The following is an 8,007-nucleotide window of genomic DNA, read 5'->3' on the forward strand; positions in this document are numbered from 1 at the left end:
TGCTTTCCCGAAACCTTGTTCGACCAAGAAAATATATTCTAGCCATCAGGGAGGTAATGAGGGACATATTTACATGAGTTTTCAAAAGTTAATCAGGCGGGCAAGTTGACTCAAATTTCTCAACCACTCGGCAACATTCACCGATGCTTAAGAAACTTTGGGGAGGGGGGGGGGGGGGGCAATGTTTGTACCCACATTTGCATGTCCACTCAGACATCTCAGTTGCTTTACAATAAGACGCTCAAATGAACAAATGGGCCGATGACCAAAAACGAGGCCAATGAATAATTGGACAGTTCATTTGGTCCAAGACAAATTGGATAAAAACTAGGCCGATGGAGGGTTTCGAAAGTTAAGCCGTTGGTTATCAGCCGGTCGGTAGTCATCAATTGAAAAAAAAGTTTATTGTCTAAAAGCCTATCGGCTGGTTGTTCAAATAGTCAGTTTCCAACTTGGACTCAGCAACTGGGAAGACAATAGCCAACAGACAAAGAAGGTTGATAAGTGATAAAGATGAAATTTGATCAAGTTAGTATCGACTTGAAGTTCACGTCAGCCGATAAGGAGAGTTCAACCCAAGTTAGTTTGCTTCAAGATTAGTTTCAACCGTTGTGACGATCATCAAAGCCGATCAAGACGGAGTCCAGCATTAAGTTATCCGAAGATAAGCATCAGAGCCAAATCAAGATAGAGTCATTAAGCCACGAGGAGCCCGAATTCCACTCAACTTCAAATAGTCAAGAGATCAGTTTAAGTCACAGAGCAGCCAATATAAATAGAAGCGTCGACAAAAGACATCACACACACAGCTCCAGAAACTCAAGCCATCAAGCTTTTCTTGCTTTCGTCTTACCTTTTGCTTAGGTAGAATTTCCGTTTGTCCATTAGTTAGTTTGCTCTGCTAGTTACAATTTCAGTTGCTTTACTTTCCTTGTAGCCTAGTATTGATTTTCAATTGTTTTCTTTGTTTCATTCAAACAATAGTTAATAATTTTCAGCCATTCCAGATTTCAGTTTCGTTGTTATTATATTTTATTTGCTCCTTATTGTTTTTATGCTTTATTTGTTTGTTCATGTTATTTACTGTTCGTAGTCGCATAGTAGCTATTAATCTTGAAGATTTCATTCGTTACAAGTTCATTTTTACTGTTACTTATTATTACTTGGATCCAATTAACCCAAGCCCTGTGACCAGACAATTCGTATTCACTCACACTCTCACAACCACACCTAATTTACCCGACCTTCAGCCATCAAGTCCTTGATCCAAAGGCAGCGAATTATCGGCCGAGAATAAGTTCCTTCCTCGGCTAACAATTGCTTGATAAGTCAAATCTACATCTACTACACCTACAATTGCACACTTGGCCTTCTGGCCGTGTGCTGGCACGCTCCACAATCTATTCATCGAGAAGGACATTTGTTCCTTGATCCCTCGGCCATATAGGCCGAGGTGATTTTCAGAGGCAACATTCTCCTAAATACGATCACAATACTTTAGTAATAATAAATTCTTGGAAACACTAAACTGAACCTTAATTCGGCACTATACATTTCTTTCCATCTACAAATGTACAAGTTACTTTCTTCATTTTTACAGTTTGTCAATTGTTAAGTAAGAATCAATCTTGAGAGCATACAATAAAAGTAGGGAATGAATTCAAAAGCGACTTGTAGTTGACTTATTTAGCTTGTACAATAGTGATAAGTAAGAATCATACATAGAATTCAGAACATACATTAACGAAATTCATCATATGATAATAATCAATATAGCAATCCAATTTTAATCATGAAAAAGTTTTGACTCCGATCATATGTCATATGTATTAGCATGATAAGAAGCTCCTGTATTAATTAGTCCGGTATGGATTGTTGAAAAAAAAAACTAGGGTAATTTGGTATTAAAATTTGATTTCCCTTCCAATGAAAAAAAAAAATCGCTCGAGGTTTTCCGTGGACTTCACAGATGAATCTTCCTGATATTGATAAACACATATGGTTGAAGATGAATGAACAAACTCTTTTTTCTTTTCATGATCAGTAAACTGCGCTTGTTTTTCTAATTGCAAAACAAAATAAGTCTCTTAATCCTAGTCTTCAACAAGAAGACCATAAAGTATAAATTAATCCATTTAGTTAATGTTCGATCTGTACTCTTAATTATCCATCTCAGCCTTGCAGAAGTTCCACCCCCCCCTCATTTTCCTTTTTTAGGATCTACAAAACAAGTAAAGAAGTATAAATATATAGTGGATTTCTATGGTGAACGTAGTGACTCGATGCATAGCTATACTCTTGAAAATTCATGCATTACGGAGGTTTTTGACCTAAATGAGGAATTGAGAGTTACCACCATCACACAAATTACAGAACTGAGATGGAGGTATATAACTAAATACACAGAGATTATATAGTTATACCTTCTGCTTGAAGGTTGAAGACAATTAGGTCCCTCTGACTTCTCAAAACCCTTCCCAACAAACTCATAGCAGTCTTGTATCTCTCTTGTATCAAATATCCTTTGCGCTGCTTTCACTTGCTCTAGTAATTTTGCAATTCAATTTCCAATTCTTTTTTCATTCATCATTAACTAGAAATAGTAAATCAAGAGCACTTTTTCCAATCTAAACTGGTTGAACGGATGCTATAATGATTGCTCATATTCATCCCTGCATTGAATAAAAATAATTTAATTAATGAAACATTAAATCCAAAGGTAATAAAAAAGTTTGAATATCTTGAAGGAAATGTGATCTGATTGGTCTGGCAATTTTGCAATTCAGTCTCCAATTCTTTTTTCATTCATCATTAACCATAAATGGTAAATGAAAGCACTTTTTCCAATCTGAACTGGTTGAACGGATGCTATAATGATTGCTCATATTCATCCCTGCATTGAATAAAAATCACTTAATTAATGAAACATTAAATCCAAAGGCAATACAAAAGTCTGAATATCTTGAAGGAAATGTGATTTGATTGGTCTGACAATTTTGCAACTCAGTCCCCAATTCTTTTTTCATTCATCATTAACCAGAAATGGTAAATGAAGAGCACTTTTTCCAATATGAACTGGTTGAACGGATGCTATAATGATTGCTCATATTCATCCCTGCATTGAATAAAAATCACTTAATTAATGAAACATTAAAATCCAAAGGCAATACAAAAGTCTGAATATCTTGAAGGAAATGTGATCTGATTTGTCTGGCAATTTTGCAACTCAGTCCCCAATTCTTTTTCATTCATCATTAACCAAAAATGGTAAATGAAGAGCACTTTTTCCAATATGAACTGGTTGAACAGATGCTATAATGATTGCTCATATTCATCCCTGCATTGAATAAAAATCACTTAATTAATGAAACATTAAATCCAAAGGCAATACAAAAGTCTGAATATCTTGAAGAAAATGTGATCTTATTGGTTTCTGCAATCCTTTACATCTTACAATAGTTCAGTATTAGAGGCCGGATGTGGTTTGTGTTGGGTGGTTGCATGTTTATTTTGACAATGAGTTAGTAAGAGCTCCTGGTAGCTGTGAATTTTTTAAAAAAATTGAAGCTGGTAAAGTGAAGGATATTGAGAACAAATTATGGTAAGCTAGAGTTAGAGCTACCATAATAATCTGAAAACCAAACTCACTCATCCAACTGAATCATCAGCCGGAGTAGTGACTTTAGTGGATCTGTTCTTTTGAATGAAGAAATGAAATATTTTCAATCCTACAAAGGAATCCCAGTTGAAATAGGAATGTTGAGTCAACTAGGAATCAAGCTTGGAGAAATTACGAAAATGATAGAAGTGGAATCCTGAGTGTGCCCTTGAGGCTAGCTTGGACATCTACATCAACAAGGCATCAAGGCTAGACGTTCTCCTATATGTTTGACGTTAAAAATCATCTCTCAAACCCTGAATCAGAAAACGCAACCCTCTCCCTTTACTCTCAAGGTTTCGGCCTCCATCCTTCAATTCAAGAAGTCGTGCATCATCCTCCTCCATTGCCATAGTCATCATCTCGTGGACAGCCTCTTGAAGCTTCTCTTGCGTTCTTGAAGACTTCAAAAGTGTAACCATGACCACCTTCTCCATGCTTACAGTTTTCTTCTCTTGTAATTCAGAACATGTTTTTGTTTTGTATTTTGGTTTTGAAATTTTGTGAGATTATAGTTTAAATGTTAAATATTGATTTTCATACCCTAAACATGTATGACGTTTTAGGCTTTTCATTATAAGTTTTCGATTTCATCTTATATTCTTGAATGATTGTTGATTTTGTGCTTCAAATGATCTTTTATGTGTTTGTGTTCTTTGGATGCATACTTAGAATTATAAACATATAATTGTTTCTAGATTTAAGAAAGCAGCATTCTGTGATCTTGATTCATAAGTGGAAAACTTTTTTACTATACGCTTCCCGACCACATGCTCAAAACCTGCACACTGTTGTAGGGGTGAGTTTTCGTCCTCGCATGCCCAATAGGGGCCGACCCAACCATGCTAGGTTTGAAAATAATAATATACGTGAAAATATTTACTACATAATATTGTGCACGTTTATCAAAAATACTTTATAAAGAGGCAACCACAAACATTTATCGCTTTTATAAAACATATGCAGTATGTTTCACACAACTTGGAGCTCCGAGATACTTACCGGCCGGCTAAAATAAAACAAATCGGTGACCGACCTGGTTCATCCTGAATTCGAGAACCGGCCAACTACTCTGTAGTACTTCTGACTACAAGTAGCGAAAGTGTCCATTTCCTGGCCCTGAGTCTCCTATGACTGGTTCACTGTCTATACTTATCTTTCCTCGACAAACATAAGAGCACGGCCCCCTCCGGAGGTTCACGGTTATCGACACCGTGGGATCCCTAGGAATCTAAGCGTCTAGGTCCCATTCACTTTCAGGTCACAAGTATAAACATACAAGGGTACAGTATCTCAACATGCAAGTCTAGCCTCGGTTTTCGCAATTAGCAATTATCAGTTCTTGAAACACATGTATCACGAGGCATCGACTAATGAACAACCAAAAAGGTTCTTGCAGGCAACATACTATCTTAGTATAGCATTCTACATATACTGAAAAGCCTCTAACAAGGAAGGGACAGCTCACCCTACCTGGAATTGGAGTGCTCGTACACAATTAGCTGCGTTTCGAACTTTCGATACTTCTTCCAACTTCACGTGCACACGCTCGAGTCCTTTATAATAAAAGTAAACCAATAAGTAACTTGACGTCATTAACTTACTCAATCGAGCACCTAAGGCATTCACTTAATTTCCTTGAAGTCCATTGAATTAACCTTTAACATAAAAATATACTATCCATTCCCAAATAATCCAAATGATATTGCATTTGAACCATTTGGGATATGGTGATCATGCTTAGCACTTTGGTCTTTATTTCTTTACCCTTTTTACTTTAAGAAAATAAATGACAAATTCCATTACCGAACAATTCACTTAACGTAGTGAGCTCATTCGATAGATGGTGATCACACTTCTTTCCATGTTAAAATTCCGGTCAACCGGTTTGACCTCATTTTACTTAATCATTAAATACTAACAAATAAATAGTAATTACCATTCCCGAATTATTACATTCTTACGATAACTTCGGGATATGGCAACACTAGAAACTCCGATTTTAACCTTATTTCATGAACGTAAATCCAATATCCTAATTTAGCTCAATCAAATAAAATCCACCATTTTCATTACCCACCTCCACTTAACACTGATAGTTACTCATGCTCAACATTTTCTTTCACAACAACGATTTAACTTGCAATTTACAACTTCTTTAAAGAGCTCACTGATTTAGTCATTCACCTTATAACCATGACATTTCCAACATGACCAATCACTCAATTACCATGACCAAATTTATATCACGCATACTCAATAAAACCATAACTTTGATAAGTACAAACAGTACACGGCCAAATAGTTTCCAAAATACACAGTCCCTTACCATTCTTCTTTTCCCCAGCCAGAGGCTATTTCTAGTTGCTGCAGTCCATCACTATCAACCCATTCGGACCTCTAGCAGAAAAACAATACTATCAATATTCAACACTCAACCAATTTCACATCCAGAATAGAGTTTGAGGTCCTTAGTTCTTACCTTATTCGATTTCAACCAAAGCTACCCCTGTAGCTCATCTTCTCCGATACTCCAAATTGCAGGAATCCAAGAACCTCAAGTCCCCATCTCCACAACAGAACAACAACTTATTTAATTAGTCTCAAAGTCCAAACAACAATCAAACTCTTAAATTCATAAGCCTGCATTCCTTACCCATTTTCAGTTCTGCCGAAACCACAAACTCCATAATGTACTGCTTCTTGCAGTCCTTCTGTATTCTTCACCATCCCACCAAAACTGAAATCGATACCAAGACCAGAAGTTCCCCTCTCATATCAATTCCCATCCTCCAAGTCCCGAATTCAAGAACATCAACCAAAAGATTTGAACATCAGCAATCCACTACTTTGGAACTGAAACTCAACCAAATAACGAAAGGGGGCTTCGAAAACGGCTTACCAGAACAAGAGGACTATGCCGGCATCAAGGTTTCTCACGCGCAGGCGCCGGCGGCTCGTGTGGCGGCTCTGGTCGGAATCGGAGGTCGGGTGTTTGGACTTTTGGAAAACGTGAGACGCTGATTCCAACCATGGAGGTGTTTAGCATGATTCGCGTTGGAGATTAGAGATCGAAGGCATGCAGAGCTCGGTTTCCGGCGATGTGTGTTCGACGTCTCCTGGCAATGGGATGTCGGGGGCTTGATGGTCGGCGCTCCCTGAGCTCACTGGAGGCAACGGTGTATTAAAAAGGCGGCCGGAAATTGGTGGAGGTTGAGAGGCAGCAGCGTCGCAGCCTTGGGTGGTCACGGGTAGAGGTTGTCGGCGATGTATTTCGACGTTAAGGCTCGGGCTTGGGTTGGTTTTGGATGCTGCGTCGATTGGTGAAGACGGTGTGGGGAGATGGTAGCCGGAGATGGAGTCTCCGATGGTGGCAGAGAGAAGGATAGCGGAAGAGAGAGGCCGGGTCGATGCATGGCTTCGATCTCTTATGGGTTTAGGTCGGATTGAAGTGGTGCTTCGATTGGTGGTAGCGGTGATGTGATGCGGTGGCCGGACGATGTGGTTCCGGCGATGGCAGAGGGAGAGGACGAGAGAGTGAGGTCGGGGAGAGAGAGAGTGTACGGCCGAGAGTGAGGGAGAAATGGTTTTTAGGGTGTTAGGGTGTCCAAGTATTCTATTTATACTCACGTACGAGAAATGTCAAATTTGCCCCTTCGACGAATTACACAATTCTCCTAGCTGATTGCTTTCGGTTTTGGGCTCGTGACGTTTCTTTTATTCGTCTTTCGTCGGAAACTTTAACAAACAGTCGCCTCACTAAACTTCGATAACCTTCTAGGCCCAAATGGAAGAATCTCGGCCCAAACTTAAATTGTCAGCCCAATAGGTGGTCTCGATACCAAAATAATTTCCAAAATAAATTCCTTTACTTAAATTATCTTGCGGAAAAATCTTATTGGCGAAAAATTACTTTCGGAAATTAACTAAAATTTTCAGGGGCTCACACTAAGAAAAGCGTTGCTAGAATGTGCCTTAGAAGTATAAACATGATCTATACCCACAAATTTTGTTCTAACAATTTTAAGACATTATTTTAGCCAATGGAAAATTTATAGGGGAGTGAAATTTACACTCCCCAAATTACACTCCACACTCCCTTTCTCATTTTTTATGGTGGAAATGTCAAAAATGCCCACTACTTTATCTTCTCAAAATCAGCTTCTTCCCACAGTAGATGTCTTTATTCTCAGATGCGTATGTTGAGGCCATGAACTCTTCACTGAAGAACTCAAAGAAGTTTTCTTCATCTCTATCAAATGAAGTGCTCTGGTACTCTTTGGAGAAGTCATCCCAATGAGTTGAGTTGCTATGTGTAGGAAGATCACAAAGAGAGTGTCTCCTCTGCT

The 8,007-nt window shown here is 38.4% G+C and overlaps 1 long non-coding RNA gene across 1 annotated transcript; it reads right to left on the bottom strand.

Moving 5' to 3' along the window:
- Positions 1-5,914: 5,914 nt before the first annotated feature.
- On the bottom strand, positions 5,915-6,236 carry LOC121049730. The gene is made up of 2 exons (XR_005801180.1): positions 6,141-6,236; positions 5,915-6,058 (listed from the first exon to the last, which is right to left on the bottom strand). It is a non-coding gene; the product is annotated as an uncharacterized LOC121049730 (long non-coding RNA).
- Positions 6,237-8,007: the final 1,771 nt, after the last annotated feature.

Source organism: Rosa chinensis, chromosome 6 (assembly GCF_002994745.2).
Source record: "Rosa chinensis cultivar Old Blush chromosome 6, RchiOBHm-V2, whole genome shotgun sequence".
Lineage (NCBI taxonomy): Eukaryota > Viridiplantae > Streptophyta > Magnoliopsida > Rosales > Rosaceae > Rosa > Rosa chinensis.